The 24308-nt window shown below is 32.8% G+C and overlaps 1 protein-coding gene across 4 annotated transcripts in view; it reads left to right on the top strand.

Moving 5' to 3' along the window:
* LOC123714034 (DNA N6-methyl adenine demethylase) overlaps window positions 1-24308 on the top strand; it is a 54580-nt gene that overhangs the window by 4275 nt on the left and 25997 nt on the right. For 2 of the 4 annotated variants that reach the window (XM_045668056.1, XM_045668058.1), the window contains exons 1-2: window positions 14967-15097; window positions 23859-23876. The gene's annotated coding sequence lies outside the window, so the exon portion shown is untranslated. Of the gene's footprint in view, window positions 1-14966; window positions 15098-23858; window positions 23877-24308 lie in introns of those variants that run through there. The other 2 variants (XM_045668059.1, XM_045668057.1) reach the window with 2 other exon arrangements.

Here is a 24308-nt window from a genome sequence, read left to right on the forward strand (position 1 = left end):
TATTATGTATGTTAATGATAGTCAATACTGTATATTTCATTGTTATGTTTAGGATCTAAAAAACAAATGTACCTAACGTACAATTATATATCCCTGTACAATGTACACATTAAAATAAAGTATGTTTGTTTTATACCTATACTTCAGAATTATTTTATTAATGATCTAGTAAATATTCTAGAATCTCATTAAAATTCCTTTTAACCTATTACATGGAACAAACTCAATCATTTATAATTAAATAACTGAAAATCTTCACGTATTTTCCATAGTCCACCCCCAAACGCTGTCTAAGAATTATAAACTCGAATTTGCTCAGCGTTGTAATTGCAAATTTCGAATCACGCATGCGTCGAACACCGATCAATACGACACATCTTTAATGTTCTTTTTTAATAATTTGCGCGCCAAAACATTAAAAGTGAACGTTTTAAATGTCAATTGTCATATTTTGGATTTCAGTGGGTGGTGGGTGGTACCGAAAGTTCATTCTATTGCCTTATGCATTTTCAATGTCCCTTTGAAAATTCAATAACGTCCAACTTGGAAATAGTGATATTGTTGGCAAATTTGTGTGAGGTTTATGAAGTATGGTGATTACTCAAAATGTAGTTTAGACATATTGTTATTCAGGTGTTTTTGTTACTTCTTTTCGTTTAAGGAATGCCTGAATGAAAACTTTGATATGTTAATATTTCCCCTGTAAAAGAACATATTCTTATTGAACCCAATACGGCCAAGTTATAATCCTTTTTATATAGTAATTAATTAATTACTTATTTAAATTTATTGATAATGATGACTGTTTTTTTAACGCAATTATGGCCTAATGGTTTTTTTATTATAATTTATATAACATGACGTATAAAGACAGACATATATGTGTTTTAAATCACAGCTTGTCCTTTCAGACTAACCCAAAAGTATGGGTTTGTAATTGTTTCAGTTTAAATGGGCATTCTTAAAATATACAACTGTATATGTTATAGGGTATCAAAGTCACGCAGTTACACAAATATTATCAGCGTATACATCGCATTTTAAATTTTTTCTCAACTTTTCAGACAGTTTCAATGTAGCCATTAAATATTTTATTAGTTCGCGCTCGCTTCAAATTGCTCTTTTGATTACCGAGAAACAAACGGAATACCCTTCAATTGATTCCGTAAATATATAATAAACTTATAAATTATGTATCGTGAATTTCAAGCGAAGTGAATCCTTTTCGTGAACACGTTACAGACAGAATTAGATCGCTTTTAATGGTATTTATAATTAATTTTATCATTTTATATTCCACCCGTATTACCCTGACCTTTAAGGCCTTGTTGGCAAACACCATCGCTATATGTAACCAGCTGTCAGTCGAGTTTTTTTGAACTATTACGACTTAGATTCCTTGAGGAATATAGCGTATAATAATAATAGAAGCCCTTTATTCTCTGACCTTTTTAACTTAGATGCTATTCTTATAATATAATATAATAGTAGAATTCTTATATCGAATTCACCAACCACTTTGGTCTGGTTGTCTGTCGACATATGCCTCCGCCAATTGTTTGCACGTTTCTCTGTCCTTGGTAGATGTTCTCCATCCTTTTGGTACATCGCCCTCCCATCTTTTAATATGGGATGATGGAATAGAGCGTATCAATTATTAAAAGGCCGGCACGCAAGCCCTATGACATTGAGAGCGTCCATTTGAGCTTCCTGCCCCTGTTCTATAAAAAGTATGATAAATATTCATATAACGTTACCTATAGTATACATAATAATATAATACTTAGGAACAAAAAGTATTATACCAACAAAAAACATATATAAAAAAAAACATATGTATGTAAGAATGTTTTTTAAATTATTAATTTTTTGTCTTCAGCCATGGATATATTTTAAATTTGACTAAGACCTTTTCTTAATACCTGGCCATTAATTCACAAAAAAAAAATTGTTCATAGACTTGGTTTTACCTTAAAATCTAAACCTAATCTAAAAAAATTGAATTTCAATATCAATTTTTTTTCTTAAAAACAATTTAATGCAAATCTCGGAAGGTTTTAAAGTTATGTATAATATTAAGTGTTATTAATTAGAAGCCTGACCAAGCTGTATATAGCATCGCAATTTAATTGGGAAATCAAGCATTTATTTAGTAAGCTTTTGAAACTCGTAACTGGTAGGAATTCAAAAAAAATGTAGTAAAAATCTATTGTTTTAGTAGACTAATAGGATTTATTACAATAAACTTGCCATAGAGCAAATGAAATAGACGCAAAATGAGTATCAAATAATTTTTACGTTTAACAAAACAAACGTATTTTCTTTTATTTCGTCTGTGCAAAACAAAGGCTGTGTTGGGGATGACACCCCGCAATCCCGAAGGATACAGAGATTTGTGGCATTCCGGGAAGCAACAAGTGAATGGAAGTGACTTTTCAACTCGACACTAATAAGATACTCGTGACAGGAGTGATGTCATAAAGTGTAGACGTGACAAGTGTCTCAAAACGTTCGGTTTCATAACGTTTAAAAAATACCGGCAACGCACTGGCATGCTCACTGGCGTTGAGAGTGTCTATGTCCATTAGCATCAGATGAGCTTCCTGCCCGTGTTCTATCGTATGCAAAAACAACATTGAGCGTTTTGGCTTCCTATTGTAGCATTATCTTCGGATCATTTGTTACTGTCAAGTCATTCAGGCGTTGTGCTTTTGATTCCGAATTTAGTGATAGTTATTTCAATTCCAGTCAATAAATACTTGGTATTTATGACTTTTCATACAAGGCACTTGAACTAGGAGTAAAATTGTAAAGAAAAATGAATGTTTAAATGTTACTGTTGGTTTTGTTCTGTGGCAGCTCGGAGGGCGACGATTAGAGTTGTCTAACGGGATTAGGGTCGCCTCGGGATGTTTTTGTCGTGATTCTCAATATTGATATTTGTTCTTTGAAGTTTAATAGAATATTATGCAGATTAGGGAAGACTTTTTTCAGTTGATGTTTAGTAGATGTTTATCCATTTATTATTAAGGGAGTTTCAGAGCTGTGATGAAGAATGACTCGGGGATATTTTCAGCAACTCCCTAGAGACCTTTCACCGACTTATTTTAGAGGCCTTGCTGTTATAATTAAAAATAAATCAATGGTGCTACAACCTTTTTAGGTCTGGGCCTCAGATTAATGTATCTGTTTCATGATCATTTGTAAATTAAATAGGCAAGTAGGTGATCAACCTTCTGTGCCTGACGCACGCCGTCGACACTTTGGGTCTAAGGCAAGTCATTTTTGCTCACGATGTTTTCCTTCACCGTTCGAGCTAATGTTAAATGCGCACATAGAAAGAAAATCCATTGGTGCACAGCCGGGGATCGATCCTACGACCTCAGGGATGAGAGTCGCAACTGAAGCCACTTCGCCAACACTGCTCAACTGCTGTTATAATTATTTTCATTATTTCTACATAAATATATATTTACATTGTTCATTCACGGATTCTTGGCGGACCCATGCGACCTCCTCAAGTCGCAAAGTCTTGTGCTGCGATATTGCGGCCTAGTTAGCACTGCGCCTTCTTAAGTTCTCATGCCATTTTCACACATGTATAATCCTTTCTATAACATATTGTCATAAGTATCTGTTTGTCCTCATTTAACATGTGTGATGTTTTAAAGCAAAAATAATAATATGACAGAACATACATGTGTCTATGAACCTGAAACAATTACATATATCGCCAAACTAGGAGTTTCAGAATATTCATGACTAAATACAAGCATCAAAACACAGACGTAAAGGCTAAAACAGGTGTGACATACTTTTTCTAGACCGAATTAAATGGAGATGGACGGATGTTACGGAGTCCTCATGAAAAATGGAACACTATATTGGCGAAATGGTACTAGAGACGGAAAACGAAGCGAGGCCGACATCGCAAAGATGGGACGACAAACTCAATTAATAAGCAGGCTACAACTAGCGAAGAGTCACAAAGGATTGAAGTCAGTGGAAAGGGTTAGAGAAGGCCTTTGTCAAGAGGCACACTGTAGCGAAAATATATTAAAGATCACAGTTTCGGACTATAAAGTCTATATTATTATAACTAAATACTACTTGTAACTGATATTATAAATAAATTATATATGAAATATCTTAAGGGGGTAGAAACATCTTGACAAAAATAATAGACGAAAAAAACTAAGCAACAGGTTGGCCTATATGTTGCCCGTGATACCGTTTGCCAAGTGCCATAGATAATGCGTGGAAATCTTTGAAAAAGCTTCCATAAAAGCTTTGCGACTGTTGAATCAATTTTATGTCCGGTTTTGTTTGGTTAATTTCGTTATAAATAAATAAATTAACTGGAACTCCAGCGAGAGAATGATGAACTTGGAGCTCGCTAGTTTAACAAATATTCTTTTAAATCGTAATCTTCATAAGATATATGGATATATATAAAAACATCTAAATATGATTTCATGACCTATCATGACAAACTACGTAAGTTACTACTTCAACAATATTAATTAGTATAAAATTATTAATAGGTATGAATAGGCAATACTAGATTTCGTAACAAAATATAAGAAACATGAATCGTAAACATATATATGACAGGCTGCAATGGCGGACGCACCGCTAATCAGCGATCTCTTCCAGGCAACGATGGTTACGTGTTACGTGACCCAATTTATGAACCGCTTATAAACAAAGTCTTCATTCTCTTTGCAAAGGTTGATAAGAAGACTTTTGTTATAGAACACGGGACAAAAACACCTGATGTTAAGTTATAACCATGGACAATTTAAATGCCAGAGGGCTCGCGAGTGCGTTGCCGGCCTTTTAAGAATTGGTACACTCTTTTCTTGAAGGACCCTTAGTCGAATTGGTCGAATAATTCAGTGGGCAGCTGGTTCCACATAGTGTTGCGCAGCAAAAAACAGCCTCGACGTCCGATGATGAAACTCAGCTGCGAGTATCAATCCAAACAACTCCTCTGAACACTCTCCATGGTAAGTGCGGTAGAAGATGCAGAGTGACCCCACATTTCTACGCAACGCCAAGGGATAAGACTAAATCCTATATGCCTTTAAATCTGAGCATTTGGAATATCTTAATAAAAATAATACATGCAAAATACAAAATGAGTATGTAAACAAATAACGGAGCATTGTTGGAGATAATAAAGTATACATTATGTATAACCTTATACATAATCCATGGCTGATGTCAATTCCAGAAAGTTCCCCGGCTTATTTACATATTATCTAGTTCAAGAAAAAACTTATGTTAAATTTAAATAGGTACTGTTTTCGATGTTTGGTGCAAATGTTGTCTGCCTTTTGTTGGTTTGGTGTAAGAGCTGTTTTGTTCTTGGCTTTAGCGTGCGGCCCTGAGGTCGTATGTTCGAGCCCCGGCTGTACCAACGGACTTTCTATGTGTGCATTGAACATTAGCTCGAATGTTGAAGGAAAAAATCGTGAGGAAATCGGCTTGCCTTAGACGCAAAAAGTCAACGACGTGTGTCAGGCACAGAAGATCACCTACTTGCCTTTTAGATTGGCAAATGATCATGAAACAGATACAGAAATCTGAGTCCCAGACCTAAAAATGTTGTAAAACTACTGATTTATTTTATTTTTGTTGTTTTTAAAATCATTATGTAATAGATAAGTATATGTTGGCTTTAGATAGGTAGAGATTTTTAGTCTACCCTCTTTGAAGTATAGGCCTTAAATATATCTTACACATAAGGACAACGTCTTTATCACTCTCAATCAGTCTCTTTATCTTCAAAGAGTAAAACAAAATAAAAACGATAGCGCGTTTCGTGCGATTGTGATTGGTCGACGTTTAGTCCTGAAACGCCCTGTTTGACCAATCATAATCAAGGGAGTTTATTTCGAAATTAAAAAAAAGAATTTTTAACTACATCATCCTAATCTTCACCTACCCGATAAAAGTTCATAAGAGGCTTAGCCGACTTTTAATATATAGAGGATTATCCATCTCCGTACGTTTTATACGTTTTATTAGTTTTGGAAGTTTGAATGTACCTACATTCCTCTTGTCAGAAAAAGAAAGCAAAGCTCTCAAAAATAATAGTACATATACAAATCCTCTTTAAGGAATCATCGAGAATGCATTTGGTTTTCAAGTATAGACAATGTGTCAAAAAGTAAATAATTACTGTTGACATAATCACCAATAACAAATCAAAGAATATTAAACCCCCCCCCCCCCATTATAATGGTCACCTGTCGGTTAAAAATGGTAACTATGGAAAGCTACACTATGTTTGATTATATATATAAAATCTATCTGTGGTTTAGTAACTAAGTTGTATAATTAATATCATACATATGTCTAAAACGCGTTGTAATTTATAATCTCCTTGCAAAATTTAAATATAAATGATTGATTATTCCAAAAATACTACCAACAATAGAGTCAGACCCCTCTCTTTCTACTTATTGGCAAAATCAGCGGTAACCAGCTTCATGCATTCCTTTTCTGCTCGTATCACACCTTTACTACACGTTTGCAACTTTCGTTCTAAATTGTTTCATATGCAAATCGCTAAAGATGGAGTGATGTATTGTATTAAGACACTCATATACTATAAACTTAAATTGAAAGCATATATAAAACTTGTTACAAAAGCAATATAAACTTTTAATAGTGCAATGTAACGATCTCGAACGTAAAACCTCTCATCTCAGTTTTGAGACCTTTAACTTTTTCCGGACGAACGGTGAATTTAATTTTCTGTGGAAATTGCTATCCCCGGGCATGGCGGCGCTGCAATAAATTCAATTTTGCTGATAAAACTCCTATAAATACGTACTAGAGATGTTTCCACTTAATAGAATTATACTTTTTACCTGTTGCTTGTTGTTTATCACTAAGTTGAAACGGTTTTCGAAATTAAAAGAATTTAATCATTTCAAATCTGTTTCCAAATTCAGAGAATTTTTAAATTTAGAATGATTTCAAGACTACGATATTCTTATTACTGGCCAGTGCGTTTGTCTATGAATTTCTTTAATAGATTTTTATTTTTTATTTAGAGGTTTTATTACGTTGATTGCCAGTAATGTGTAAAGCTATGATGGTTTAATTTAAATAATAGTCTGTACTTGCAACAATTGAATGATATTCTTACTATCAAAGCCCTTTAAACGCAGAGTCCATAAATACTTCCATTGTTAATTATAAGCAAAAATATAAATCATTGCTTTATAATGAATAGGTGTAATGAATCACAACTATTCATATAACGTAAACTTTGTTCGATAAATCAACCTTGAACCAATAATTATCGATATTGCAGTAAATCACTTAAAGATATTTTAATTAAACAACCCTCCATATAACTGATCTATCAGGTGTTGGGGCCTCAGAATAATTTTATTAATGTCGTGTTGGGCCTTTATTTTCGGAGTTTTACTGACCAGCTCCTGAGAAACCTCGTAAGACTCCCTTGACTGGCTAACGCTTTGCCTACTAAGAATATTCATATAGGTAACCAAGTAGACTTATGAACGTCAACAGAAAAGATGTTAAATTGATTCTAAATTGACATTTACTATCAGTCCGCAAGTCAAGGACGTAGATAATAGTCAAATTTATAAAGAGCTGTATTGATTAAACATAATCTGTTCTTTTTGAGATCATCTTCTTATTTTCATATTAGAATAAGGTTATTTCCAGAGGAAATTCTTTCATTGGTCCCGGGATTACTTCATTCAAGTATTGGCCACAAATTCCATTTGCGAGCCACAAATTGATTTGACGGAAGCAAAAAGATATGCAGTAGGAAAAGTCGCGCGCGTGGAATCAAAATTAATTAAATTCGATTGTACGGAATGAGATTTAATGTAAATTTTACGCTTACAAAGATTAGATTCTTTTTATGGCAATTGTCTTATGAAACATCTAAAACTTTTTAATTTAAGAATAATTTATTTCGACAAAAAATAATCCAGAGAGGCTGTGCTCTTTTCTTTATATGTTTAGGCGCTACAATCTTTTTAGGTCTGGGTCTCAGAATTCTGTATCTGTTTCACGATGTCTGAGACACGCCGTCGTATTTTTCGGTCTAAGGCAAGCCGGTTTCCTCACTTAGTTCACCTTTACCGTTCGAACGAATGTTAAATGAGCTCATTGAAAGTCCACTGGTTCATAGCCGGGGATTGAAGCTACAACCTCAGAGAAGTCGCACGCTAAAGCCAAACGTACTCTATTTTAATAACATACATTATTACAATCTAGCTTGTTCTTTACATGGCTGGACCCTTTGTTTTGTTTTGGATATAAATAATATATGTATATAGAAAATAAATAAGTCGTTTCATAAGTGAGGGTTTCTTAAGGCAGTTTTTTCCGCGCAACACTATGTGGAACCAGCTGCCCACTGAAGTATTTGACCAATTCGGCTTAAGGTCCTTACGTACTAATTCTTAAAGGCCGGCGACGCTCTTGCGAACCTTCTGGCAATGTGAGTGTCAACATCATGTGAGTCTCCTGACTTGGGCCCTTATTATAATTGGTTTGGATTACTTTAAAAATATTTTTAGACGACGATAAATAACTATTAGTTTTTTATTAGTCATACTACTAGGGCCCCAAATCCGGGGCTTCAATCAGTCACAATACAGTCCCTGTTGCTATACATCAGAGAGGGTTGAGGGGCGGGGGAGGTGTGGAATTAATTTAATTTTAACTTGATAATATATCGCCGAGTCTTCGCTAATAAATGAAATAATGTTTGTACTTTCAGAATTCATTTGCATTCTTATGAGCAGGGCGTTGAACGACGTAAATGTTGTTAAATTTTTAATCTATAAATTTGAGCCTCTATACATGGTGTATGATACTTATTTGTTGTCTTTGGCATTTGCTGGCACATGATGTTTTCCTATAGAGTATGTATACACTTTATTTCTTCAATCTCAAGTTTAAAAATACCTTCGTTTTATTATTATTAAAACTGGGTTATACAAAATAATAAGCAAAATTGTATTATATGTAAAAACTAATGACATAACTATGGTGGCTATGTATATTACATACAGAGTACATAATCAAAATTCATAACTGTTATATAAAGCTACGCACATCACTCTGCTACATCTAAGCTTTAAATGCATTTTCGTATGATGGGCAGCAACACTAGATATTCCATTCAGCCGTCCAGACAATTCTCCCCTATATTGCTATTCTAAACCCCCTCCCACTTTCGGGGGTTAACCCCCTCCCGCCATTTCGTATGGCGCTTAATTTCCGTATCGTATGGTCATTAATTTGTGAAAACGATATCTTGCACATAACTCATGTTATTGTTTCTAGTTAGGTTTAAATTGTATTTGGAAACAGCGTAACAATAATTAATTATATAATAATCTATATTTCTACAAAAACAAACGGTGATTGAGAGTGTATTGAACAAATATGCGAATAAATGACCGTTTCATCACGGCTATTAAAATTCTATATTTAAAAATATAAATAGTATGCTACATTATTCATTTATGGAAGTTTGGTCTTTTTGCCGTCCTCTAGGTTATGGTGGTGGCTGACGCGCATTCCCGCCAACTTTTAATTACAATCATTGTGAACAAAGTTTAACTCGACGACAAAGGCCCTCTCTAATGAAACTTCGTACATGGCGCTATTATTTTCTAAGCTTCGCACTTTTACAAGTTTTTAAATTACTTTTTAGAGTTTTTATTCAAAATTAAGTTACACCTTTTGTATTTTGTATTTCCGACTTGGTCTCTCTTACCTGTCATATTGTTTAAAAAGATGGTGTATCAATATTTGATATTATTTACAAGTAGTATTTGTTCTTTAGAAAAATTAATAGTATTATTGTCTTTTATTAACATTACTTTTACACATTTAAAGAAAACGCTTTTTTAACGAAAAATAATAGTATTTTTTTATATGGTCATATAAAACCTTAGTTAAAAAAAATCTGTGGCGCTACAACCTTTTTGGGTCCGGGCCTCAGATTTCTGTATATATTTCATGACCACTAGTCAATCTAATAGGCGAGTAGAAAGAAAGTCTATTGGTGCACTGCTGGGGTTCGAATCTACGACCTTAGGGATGAGATGAGCAGGCTGAAGCCTCTAGGCCAACATATTTTTAAAGAGTATATAAATAATAAATTAAATTATCATATTTTTAATTCGTAACAAAGACTAAGTATATTTTCTAAAATTACATTACATAACAAACTCCGAAGTTTTTGAACATAAATTCATAGTGTTTACATGGAAAACTGAGACACCGTCTTGCATAAATTGCAGAGCTCCAGATAATTAAAAATCAACATTTACATTCGATTCGATCCCCACTACGTTGTCTATATCACGTCTGGAATTTATGGTATGAAGTTATATGATCTATGAAATTAATTAATATGGTTTTGTCTTAGTTAAAATTCAATATGACAAAATATGATGTTTCGAATCTTTTTATTTAAAAAAAAAATTATCAAAGAGGGTCGAATTATTCGCGAACATAACGGAATAAACAGTACGTCTCCAAAGCTTAACATATTCGGTAATGGAGTTATCAATTTAAAAATAATTGTTAAGTGCTCATACCTAATGCGCAAAACATGCTGGTAGTTTTTTGCTGAGCAATAAAGAATTAGTGATAAAATCTAAAATCGGAACTGTATATTTTTATTTTTCCATAATTGTCATAGATTTTAGAAAATATGGCTTGCAACAATATAATGTCGCTTAATATAATGTGGTGAAGTTTGATAAATAAATAAAGAGATAAAATTATTTGAGAAAATTATGGCAATTCAATTAAAATTATTAATTAGTTTATGTAATAGGATGCAAACGGGCAGTTCTCATGTTGACAGAACGCTCGCAAGTGCGTTACCGGCCTTCAATCTTTACAATACGAAATTGATTTGGCACGAACAGTTTTGGCGTATTTTTCTTTACATATCTAGTCTCTTTAGTGGGCTTGTTGAATTATGGCATCTCTGGCCTTCGAATTCAAAATATTATACGTATTTTAACTTCTTGATTTTAATTACGATAATATGTTACGAACACTATCATTACAATGGCCATTGGGATAAACGTTGCATTACAAACTCTGCAAATTGTGGCGATAATTCGCACAAGTACACATAGTAACTAGACAATGGTGGTTTACAACAATTTACGTAATGACTTTAATGGTTTGTAATCAGAGGGCGCTATTCTAAGCTATGCCTGTAGTCTGTGGTCAATTTTGAGTTAGGGTTTACATTTTTTTCAAGACTTAAACTATCTGTGGTAATTTAACTCATTAATAATTCTAGAAATATATTCATGGTTGCTATGTACTAGGGTCTAGAACCCTATTGCTAGACTGTGTTATGTACATATGTAGAATTATTCAATTATAACTATATAATTATAAATGTCAGAATTAAAGGTATACCGCCAAAAGGAACCAAACTTTTTAAATTTGTTTTAATTTTTAATTGTTATTATTACTATGCAGGTTAAGAATAATGTAAATAATGTATATTTGTGTGTTATAAATATGTATGTTAGATAGTATAGATCCCCATATTAATTTTAATACAAACACTTTGAAATGTCAAAGATTAGTTTAAATGCGATACAACAAAATTGACTCATACAAATCTTGTTTAACACGAAAAGAACAAACATTATTTCCGAACGATAAAATAGAAACTTTAACAAATCTATTCGAAGCAGAAGAAAGTAGAAAAGCAATAAAAGCAAAATAATAGTTATGGAAATAGTCTTTCATTTTCCACGAAAGAAAACTTCGGAAACTACCGACAATATGAATGAAACTATAATATTAGAAAAGTTTCGCGAAATGAGAAAACGTACGCCAGTTCGTCTAATACGCGTTGTTATAAACTTGTCCAATAACATGGAGTGCAGGGCTGGGATTAATTGCAAATTCAAATACCGCTACTTTATGTTAACAATACTTCTAAGGAGCTGTCTTGCAACAAGGATTTACTGTGTGTATTTTTGTATCGGCTAGTTGTTTTGTATCAATTTATATTGCCACAATTTTATTTGTGTTACGTGAACAACATATCATCATTAGTTAAAGTTGTACATTTGTTTCACGTCCTGTTGGAAAGAAACGTGTTGGTTTTCAATAATAATAATACTAATAATACTTGATTGAATCTGGTACAAAAAGGTGGTACAATAATAAGTTCGCATATTCTGCCATACAATGGCAAGCAAATTTGTCTTTGAAGGAGTTTTACATTTTATGTTACTAGTCATATGAATTGGTCAATTCTCATATTATTTGTATCGTACATATCATATCAAATGCTATTAAATTTATATAACTACAGTGTTTCACGCAAATAATCATTTATTGAGTAATAAATTTTTTCCAAAAGCAAAACCAAAGTTCCAAGTTGATTTCTAAAGACTCTAGTCGGAAGAACTTTTAATTCTTTTGGTAAATAATTGTAAACCTTAATAGCCATAGAAATGGTGTTTTTCCTAAACAGTTCCAGATTAATCTTTTTACTTCGACTTACAAATATGTATAAATATTCAACACACTTATATGAACACCTTTTTTTTGTAAACATAATGTTATATACAGTATTAACAATTTTCTTAACCTACATAGCAATAAAGAAGTTATTAAAATAAAAAGAAAATTAATACAAATTCAAAAGTTTGACCCCTGTGGCAGTGTACCTTCAACGCTGGCAGCATTTCCTCGTTATATTGCGATACTTATTCGTTAAGAGAAGCACCAGCTCTGGTTTCACTGTTACTATCTACCAGGCGCCAACTTAAATCTTTAATTAACGCCTGTGACCTGACGCCTGATAAAATAAATCAGTGGACTGGTCTGTACCAGTTTCATGATCATTTGACAGTCTAATAGACAAGTAGGAGATCAGCCTCCTGTGCCTGACACACGCACGTTTCCTCACAATGGTTTCCTTGACCATACGAGCGAATGTTAAATGCCCATATATACAGAATGTCAATTGGGGCACAGCCGGCAATGAACGCTGAAGCCACTAGGCAAACACTGCTCCGTAAACTATATATAAAATAATAAGTAAGGAGTGTATTATGAGCTGGTACAAGAAGGAAAATCCTGTGTGTTATCCACTTTATAAAGAAAAGTGAAGGAAATGTAGAGACCTGAAACCAACCCAGGGTTGCAATGCCATGGGTTCTTTTTAGGACTATTGAATAACTTTTGTGTAAGATAAATTACCCCGGGGAAATTGCAAACACCTTAGCAATAAGCAGGGGGGGGGCAAAATTTGACGAATTTGATACAACGAACAGTTTGAGAATTACTCAATGCATAGTTTAAAGTGAGGAATTTTATCTACAGCTGTGATACTTTTTACATTCAACCTTTTGTCTTCAGTCACCGTGACCACGCACGCTGTAAAGCACGCGAAACGTCGGAAAAATATAAATTTAAAATTATGTTAAATAATTATAAGTTTATAATAATAGAAATAGCTTTAATCCGGTTAAAAAATTGGTTTCTTTCAATGTGTAAAAGCTATGTTAACCAAAGACAATACAATTTTAGTATTGTTTTTAACATAAATCGATTGCGAAAGTGCCCTATTACAGCTGTACCTACTATAATAATATTGACGTGATATTTTAGCGATCAATATATCGTTTGATCGAATTATAAGCAACTTGACTGTACTTATATGCAAATAAACGCTTACATACAAGGGATTGTTATGATAATAAGGCTTGCTATAGACGTAGCGGGGATGAAATATTGGCCTCTTTTGCATAAGCACCGTAGAGGGTCTACGACGTGCTACGACAGGAACTGGTAGCTACTTAATTGTTCATTATGCTAATTTGAGAAAACAACGTAAAGTTTTGAATGTGATAAAATTATTACAGTTATTCATTTGTTTTGTATTTAGATAAGACAAAAACACTTATAAATAAATGATTAACGCTTAATTATGTTATTTGTTTAAATTAATTTTTTATTTATATTTATACAAATAATGTTTGCAGTGTTTTCTGTCTATAAATGATTTGTAGCATTATTTATTTAGTTTTCTGCCTCCATTAGAAATTATTTTAAGTTCTCTATGCAATGTCGCAAACACGCTAAGACCTGTTTAATCTTCACTTTACAAAATATATAATTGTACACAAAGTAACGTTACTACTAAAAAAAATCTTAAATATCGGCCGTGAAATTGCTAAGTTCTATAAAAATCTTTAGCAATCTTTACGAACCTTACTTTAAGTGAAGCTAAAAAAATAAACTACGAACATTCCAAATTTGAAAATGTAATTAATATGAGAGCGCAGAAGACTGTGCTTATAGGAATTTGTCAGACATTTATGTCCATAGGTAGGTTTAAATATACTCAGGCGACTGACAAGGACAGAAATACGTTGTCGAGTTTGAGCGACAGGGATAGTACCACGTGCCGATACAATGCACAATGCATACGCTTGGTCCGTTCACGTTGATAATTTAAGATTGTTTCTAAAAACATATGAATATTATAACCGTTATTGATTGCTTAAATTCACAAAGCAGTATTCTACAGCACTGATTAATATTAATTATTAAGGAAATAAACAGTGTCTAAGAAATTAATTAAAATTGATTGACTTGAAGCGGGACTTATAAAATACAGCTTCGAATGAAATTATATTCTAATGAATTGCATATACGAAATATCTCAAGTTTTACTGATAATCATAAATTGTAATTAAATAAGATCGATAAAAAACAGATTGAAGACGTAAGTCGTTACTTACGTCTTTACTACCACAAAATTGAATTTTAAAGTAATGAAAAGCGCAATGTAAAGCTCGGCATCTCAAAATTGTAATTTGTTTATGAAACGTCTGCGGGGGAGGGAGGCGCGCCGCGTTCGGCCCGACACATAGCCACTAGTCGTCAGTCACGCGCGACGTTGCCGGTTAATCGCGCGTTTACGTAACAATTTAAACACATTTATCTGTATTTGAGTAACTTTCCCGCGCTTTTAATTTTTCATAAATCGTGTTCTGTGCTTGTGTTTGGATTACGTTGAAGGATCAAGGTCGGTTAACTTTTTAATTTGTTGTAAAGGGTCAATGATCTGTGTGAATTCTGTATATTCATTATAATGGTTAACTTTAACTAAACTTTAATTATGTTTTATGCTGATACTGATAACGTAGAGATTTTAAACGTAGATTTTGTGATTGTTAAGTATGATTTGATAATGTTATATTAACTAGTACGGGCACTGTCTTAGATTTTAATTTCATAAAACTTTTATAGTTTTTTAATTCACATTGTACATTGTAGTTTTAGCTAAGCCCATTAATTCAAGGCAATTCTGGTCTATTAATAAATATTTTTACGATCATTAAATTGTTGCTACCAAGGTCAACGGCATAGGTTTTTAACGAATTTAATTACAGAAATTTGGTTTTGTTATTAGCGTATGTTAAACATATATTTAATCTAAAATATATTTTAAAAATATGCTTTTAAAGTGGTAATTATTAGTTTGACATATTTAAGATTATTTTTTAATCGACTTTAAATCCAAGAGTGTTCATGTATATATGTCGGGATACGGTCTAAGAATGGTTTCAATATTATAACACAATTTTCATATTTCATTAGTAGTAAATGGCCCATAATCGAGGTTCAGTTTGATATCTAAGGAATCAATGATAGTAGAATTATTTGTATTGATCTACTAGTAAAATTATTAAGTACTGCTATTTTTACATATTTTTTTTGTTTTTAACGTGTGAATAAAAATTTGCAGGCCTCGTAACCATTATGAATAGTTTAGTAGGCGAAATTGACTTTTGGTAGATTAGCGTTATTTTATGACAAAAAAGTGTATGATGCCACAGTTGTTTATAATCTATGGCTTTCAATGTAATTAAAATGACGGGATTCTAATCATACACAAACATACCGAGCTCAATTTACTTTTCATAGATACTCACGAAAGCAGTAATTTACCACAGATAATATAAGTTTGAAATTGCCCCGTACCAAACAACACCAACTATAATTTTGTTCTAGGAAATGTATAATTTTAAACAGATTACAAATACATATTCCTCCATAGCACAGTCAGGCAATAAGTACAATGGTACTATGCCTACTAGGAATGCCTGGTGGACCTTTAATTCTTTAATTCATCGCATATTTTATTTATATAATATTAAATATATAAGCTTTTCTACATAATAATATAAAATAAACTGTTGTGCGTGCGTTTCTGCCTTCATCCAGAAGACAAATTGTTACTGTCCCATATCACTTTATAAGACCTATGTGTTCAGGATAATTCCTTAAGAAAAAAATATAATTACACTGAGAATCGAACATCAATATTTTTCAATGAATTCATGGCTATCGCTTTACCTATTGACATAACTCAGTAAATAGAAATGGGTAGGTCCAGATAACCTTATCTGTGCCAGTTTAGCTTATCTATGGTTGATATTTTTAACGTATTTTAAATTTAGAACACACGGATCTTATGATAACGGCCTTTTATGTTGTTATTTTTAGTTTGAGTTACCAAAGTTGTTTATTGGAATATACTATTTAAATTAATTTCTAACAGCTATTTAATGTGGGCATTAAACATTCTTATTAATATATAGTATCTCTATTAAAACTTTAAAGAGCAGTGTTGGTTAGTTTTAACGTGCGACTCATCCCTGGGTCGTAGGTTCAATATCCAGTGGACAACCAATGGTCTTTCTATGTGCGCATATATGTTTTATGTAATAGGACGCAACCAGGCAGTAGGCTCACCTATTGTTAAGTGATACCGCCGCCTATAGATATTGCTAGAAGGCTCGCAAATGCGTTGCGGGCCTTTAAAAATACAACAGTCGCTCGTATAGGAAACACGAAACCGGCACGTCTTAGACAAAAGAAGTCGACGGTGTGTATCAGAAGGTCGATCACACTTGCCTTCTAGAAGTGATCACGGAGCAAATACAGAAATCTGAGGGCCAGATAAAAAATTAAAACTACAAAGTACTTCGTGCAGTACTAGAGGAAGATAAATCCTTCATTTATCCTTATTAATTGTTTCGAAGTAATATAAAAACTATACCTCAATACAAATACTCAATTTATTCAGTTTTCTGACGAAATTCGTGTGTTAATTGTGCGGAGGTCATTGACCTTGAAAAAGTCTAGTATTTATAGTTATAGTGTAGAGTACGTCACATTTGGGAATACTACATGCGTACTGAATAAAAATGTAGGTCACTCGTTGGCCTGAATCCGTTCACATGCGTTACTGATAGTGAGTAAATAAAGACACGTGGTTACTGTGATATTTAAAAAAATACTAACATTATTATTTTGAATTGAAGCTTTTATATTAAGGTGTAACATTGTATCAGTCTTGAATTGTTAATAATAATTGTAAGACCTCCCGAAATCCATTTATATCATTCAAAAGTTATTAAATATGGCAAGAATGAAGCGTAGAGGCGTCAGTCACCCATGTAGTCTTGGAGGCTGTGGCTAAACAAGTGCAGAAATCCTCGGAACAGTAAGGTCGCTCCATGAAGCCTGTGAAGTGGCCAGGAGGCTGCTGTGCTTTCGGAAGGAGTTAGGCTGGCCTAGTTAGCCAGGACTTTATATAACCCATTGAGAGTCTAAGTGCGGAAACTGAGTCCACAATCCCATAACCTATAACCAATAATGGCCAGAATAACCTTCCAATTTCTACCCATACAAATAACTGTGTTCACTTGGCTTGTGTGCAACAGTGTAGCCCACGATTGATTCCTACAAAAACTGAGGTAACGGTTACCAAACACAATAATAATTTATTCAAATCAGACAGATCCTGTTAGTACCAACAACAAATAAAAATAGATCCAAAATTAAATGCTTTGATTGGGCTCTGATATTGGGTAGGTCCACCTAGTAGGCTTGTCAAAATTACTTTGTCTATATTAGGTTGACACTTTTGACGGTTCCATTTTTAAATTATCTGTAAAAAGTATTTATTGTTTATAATGAGTTTAAGAATAAAAGGTCTTTCCCAAGGTCTAAACTCGTATGTTTTTCCAAATTTCGTTTGCAAAAACCAACCTAGGAAACAGTACTTATCCGGAGCTGGATATATTAGGTAGTGGGCTGATTAATTTTAACAATGCATTGTTAAGTGCCTGTCTCGTACCTAATCCGGTGTTTTTACTGACTATCAAAAATGTCTGATATTTTAATTGTATTCTGACCATATTTTTTGAAAAATGATCTACAATATGCAACTATACAGAAATTGGTTAAATGAAGCTAAATAAGATAAAGTTTAACAAAAGGCTTTAATTATCATAGACATGAATACAAATATTTTATTTTACCTTATTACTACTAAGATTATTACAAAATCTCATTAATTGTAATAGAATTATTACCGTTATATTCGATATTATTCATTGTTATCGTTATTATATATTTATTATTAACGGCTTCGAATCCCATCGAATCAACCGTGGTAGGGACAAGAATGATATGACGCGTAACCAAAAAATGTGACGGATTTTTTTTTTACAACGCCGACAAAGAAGTTTCAGTTCAATAAATAAAAGTAACAATATACGAATCGGCTAAATATATGCCCTTAATAAAGCGCATAAAGCCAGTCTGAGCGGGGTTCATAAAAAGGGAAAATCAATAAACAGCCTACCGGTATCCAGACAGACTGATTGGAATTTTCGACATGGAAAAATTCACTTATGACGTAATTTAAGTTTACTCTTGCTTACTTTAATCATACACATTATAGAAGCTATAATGAATTGAATCTAAAATAAAACAAATAATTCTGTGATTTCTGTAATGTATTTAATGATAATTTGTCAATATAATAGGCAAGTAGGTGATTAGCCGGTATCATCATGATGTTTCGCCGTTCGAGGGAATGTTATATGTGCACATAGAAAGAAAGTATTGGTGCACAGCCGGGAATCGAACCTACGAGCTCAGTGAGATGAGAGAGATCCCACGCTGATGCCCACTAGGCCATCACTGCTCTGTTGAATCTAATCTCATGCCTTTTCTCGTTCAGTATCAGAAACATAGCCGGTTATCTTAACTTTCCGGTCATCTAGTTCAGAGGCTTGACAAATCGTTTCAATTTCGTATTTATTAAAATCCGCCTTCAAAGCTTATTTACATAAGTTTCAATTCCTGGTGAAACAATAATTGTTTTCAATAATATATTTCCCAGTTTTCGATCCTAAGGTCATGTTCAAACTTTGGTATTTTATTTTGTTAAATTATGACAAAAGTGACCAACAAAAGTTCATTTCAGTCGCAAAAGGACCGTGGAAATGCGAATGAAAATTTACGAACCCATAAAAACTGTAATTCGAATGCCTTTTATTATACGAGAAGTATAGGTTGATGTTAGCCAAATATGAAATTGCTTTGGGGTATAACGTTTTATGATATACGTGTAACATACATATTACATGAGATGTTACTTGGTTCTATATAATTATTATAAAGCAGTATTTTTTCTAAATTGTTATCACGTACCACGGAATAATTGTATTTTTTTCAATTTTGACACGTCCATATATCTGTCATGAATAAAGTTTTATAATTATTATTAGACATATCATACAGAACGCTCAGCTGCATAGATTACATAACAAACATAGGCTTCTCACTTATTGGGAACTGTATATCTCTGTTACTTATAAATATATCATCATTAACTCTAAGTTATCTCTATTTATTAATTGTCTAACGAAGTGTGCAACAGAGCAACGAAATTAATGCCCAATTAGGTTACGATTTAAGGAAGTACCTATCTTTAATGACCCATTAATTGTATAATCTTATCTTTACTAACGTTTACCATGAATTATATATAAATTAGAACAATATTAAGTCAAATAATGTTTAAAGAAGTTTTTTTTTTCTCATTACAAAATTGTATTTTATTTATGTAGATAAATAACACGTTTAAACCTTACATTATACAAAGTTCTCGCGCTACATATGTCTGTACGAACGAAACTCAAAAACCTTTAAAACTGAACCGTTTTGTACGGTAAAGATAGGTTTCAAAGTTTTTATGTAAATTGACTAAAATATAACTAAAGAGATTGCATATTATTACCTACACGCGATCCGACTGCATAATTTGCAGGCGTAAAATTATATGTGTTTTTAAATATGTCATTAAAATAAAAGTATTATTGAAAGAGCCGTAAAGTACGTAGTTGTAATTTGGAACAGACTTTCTCCAACACTTTCTAAAGCAGTTTGTGGATGGCATTTGCATTATAGAAGAACAATGACATCTTGAAGCCATGTCAAAGCCAAATGTGTCTCCAACGCAAACAATACTTTATAATATAACGAACGAATGATCTTATTATGAGATATGAACCAAAAATGGAACAGAATCCTAACGGAGTGGTACGAAATAAGATGAGAGGATGTTTTAAAAAATGTAGCGGGTCCAATGGGAGAATAGTACACCAATATTGGAAAAAGTTAGAAGAGGCCTTTGTCGAAGCTGTAATAACATTTTTTGAGTATAGATAGGAACAAAATATTAAATTACTTTATATTATATTTAGCATATAAACAGCTGGCAAATGGCAACTCACTCGCGAGCCCTCTGAAAATGTGGGTGGTTACGGGCGGCGGTATTAGTTAAAAAAACAAAGCGTTGAAAGGTTTTTTTATTATTTAAAAACATAAAAAGCAGCAAAATTTAAAGTTTGAAGTGTCATTTTGCTGTAAAGTATCTCGGAGTTTTTTTATAAACACTCAATTCAGCCATTCAATTGTCATCGCGATCTGTAAACAGCCGAGTCACGCACAAGTTCAAGGCCGGATTCAGACGGGATAAGATCCCGAGGGCTTGACTTGTTGGTAAACAAACACTTTTTGTTCAAGTCGACTTGAAGATTAGGACAATGATATATTGTGGACGTAGATAAACCGTATCAGATGTTACTAAACGAATTTAGATATATAGAACGAACAACTCGTGTTTCTATAGTAATGTACAGGTATGCTCCTACTTCACCCCGCCTTGATTGAGGTGAAACGTTTAGTTTTCTCATTTATTTTTAGTTTAGGCGATAAGTGATTCTCGTCAGTTCTAGTTGATTTCAGAACTGCCAGTAAATTTAAAATAAGATTTAATTAAAATAAATTAAGAAGAAGAAAAAGACTTTGCACTTGAGGTTGAACCCACGATTGTGAAGTAGCTTGGCTAATAGTATCAAACAAATAATCGATTTGTTTGTTACATTGATACTGTATCTAGTACATCTGTAATTTTATCGTGAGCAAAAGTCAAGCAAGACGCACGGTGACACGCGGTCTCTGTATCTTGCCCAATCAGAGGTTATGTTTTATCGTTAACAAATATGAGAAAAATATTTTGACTTTAACTTAGTACTCAAACTTTTACAAAGCTCTTATGAATTGTAACTTTTTATTGAAACTGGATTACCAGAATCCATATGCTACTTAAAAGCCGATCAAACTCAACAGTAACTCTTTCTAACGGCGGGTTTGAAATTACGAAAAAATCACATTGTTTCAACTTTCAAAATAATATATAATCCATACAAAGAATGTGTATAAACATCGTATACTGAATCCGGATAAAACAGAGCTTGGTTACTTCGCTTAAACCGGGTATGTCATCTTTTATAACCGGGTATAGGGATCTCAGACTGTCTGGGTTATTTTCTGCAGGATTTAATATAAAAGCTAGTGAAAGCTGTTGCTTTTATGAATTGCTGTCCCATTGTGTCATTTAGCTACAATTGTTTATATTTTTCAACTTAGATAAAGAATTTGACTGTGGTATAGCTTTTTACATTAGAACTCGATTATTACTACTAAAATCATTTCTTGGCTTAATTATTAACTTACATAGTGTCACAGTCAAAAATCAATTATTCATATAGGTAACACAATGTACACTTACGAACGTCAAAAAAGGAATGTACAATTAATGCATAATTTTACATTTACTGCCAGTTCTCAAATCAAGGGCGTAGAACGGAAGAGAAGAACTGGCAATAAACTCTCCGCCACTCTTTTTTTACAGACATTAGTATTACATTCCGTCCTAGGTAGGTTTCCAACAAGACATTTATGACATCAAACACTATCCTACGCCGCATTCTCTGGCTCCTTTAAAACTTCAAATTACAGTGTGAATCTTATTCTTGATATATTATAAGTTACAGTGACAGGTTTACGTGACCCATAAACTGTTTAATTAAAAAAAGTGCAAACATATTCTTAATACAGCTCTCCGTGTGTCACGTTGACAGAATAGTTACACGGATAAAACCGGGTATGTACGAGCGTTAGTGAAAGGAGAATTGTCGTGTTTTCACCACTTTTGAAATTACATAGCAATGCATTTTCACGTATTTTCAGTTGAAATATTACGAGCGAAAGCAAATGAATTACTTATCAGCGTCTATTATTTGTTATTGTTGTTTCAACTTAGCTATTTTCAGTAGTAAATTTACTATAAAAAAGCCAGTGGCGCTACAAAAGATCTGTGTTTCAGATTTTAATGTGTCGGTTTCGTGATATTTTTTTTCAAATAGGCAAGTGGGTGACCAGCCTCCTGTGTCGGTTTTCTAAGGATGTTTTTCTTGATCAAGTCCGGGGTTCGAAACTTTCGTGGGTTTCATACTATACTACATAGTATAAAATTTGTTTCTAACGGTGCCAATATTCAGACACACATGTTTGGACCAGTCGCTTTAATTATACTTTTAAATAATATTTAAAGAAGGCAACCAGCGTTTGGAACAGAAATAATATTCTCATGATAAGGTGTTTTCGTCGTATGCATTAATAGAAAAGGCTCTCCTGTTTTAGATGGTTGAATAATAAAGAAGAAGAAACATTAATGAAAGTTCATCGTGTCGAAAATTCCGTACAAAACAGTGAATATTGGCTTGTATATTTTACTCAGATCATTATTTGTACATTGTGAGTAATAACAGTCGTTAAGTGATCGATAGTAAACAAACCTGACCTGCCTCAAGGTGGGATGAGGCGGGTCACTCAACTCGGACACTGACCTCTGATATTTTTATCTTAAGGTTCTCGATAAACTATGCATATAGCACAAGGAGAATTTATTTATTGAGATTGTCACCACGTTAAAATACGCTACAATGCCGACACACATTTGACAATTACATACCTTATTAAACGTATATCATTACGTTAAACATACATACAAAAACCAAGTTACCTACGTTATTAGGCAACGGCTTTACTTCTAACAAGCAATTTCTTCCCTAGTATGTAAATAATTAACGAACAAAAAACGAAATTAAAAAAAACAGTATTCATATAGTACGCTTATAATTGAAATTTTGATAACAATAATTAAAAGTTTAGACTGTAGTGATAACTATCGTAAAAACGTTTCTATTTCTGTCAATATAGTAAAACAATTGCGTCGATTTTGTTAAAGTACTTGTTTATTCTATTATATTAAATTAATAGTGTTTTGTTTATTCATAAACCTCTCTTAACTTGTAGACATATTATTGAAAATAATTGGATTTGTGTATTATTGAATACATTTTCTTCGATCTGAATTATATTTTCGTATGAAGTGCCGTGACCCATATATATACATACATTTTAAGGTCTGTTTCATTGAAAAGCTATCTAATCAGCTATGAAACGTGTCGTTTATGTCTAAGATATATTTCCTCACGATGTTTTCCTACACCACAAGTGATATCTAGTCAATAAGATTATGATCAAAATTCTAATATTGATCTACTTATTTCCAGGTCTTGCAAGACATAAAGGTAAATATTGTAGTGCTGTCTTTAGGTTTTCTTTGCATTTTTATTTTGCACTTTTCCGTTCTAGTTGAATTTTAATATGCTTTTTATGGTATCACTCTGTTTTTCGTATCTTCTGTACATTTGTAAGTAGTTTTATAGTGTTTCGTAATAGTAGACTCTAGAATATTAAGCTTGACTTCCAATAAAGCTGGGTAACTTCGTAAATTCTAGAAAATTCTAAATTATTTAGAGAATTTTTTAGTTCTTAGTCGTACAAATTTCGTTTTGCTTTTTAACATTTGAACTTTAGTTTTGAAGAAAATTTGTTTTGATTGTAATTTGAAGACTTTTATCTCAATAATTGATTAATAAATTATTATATTTGCTACTTATCTATATTCAAAAGTATACAGCACGTTTCAATAAATATCCGAAGGCTGTATAAAGAGGCTT

This window comes from Pieris brassicae, chromosome 9, assembly GCF_905147105.1.
Source record: "Pieris brassicae chromosome 9, ilPieBrab1.1, whole genome shotgun sequence".
In the NCBI taxonomy this organism is placed as follows: Eukaryota; Metazoa; Arthropoda; class Insecta; order Lepidoptera; family Pieridae; genus Pieris; species Pieris brassicae.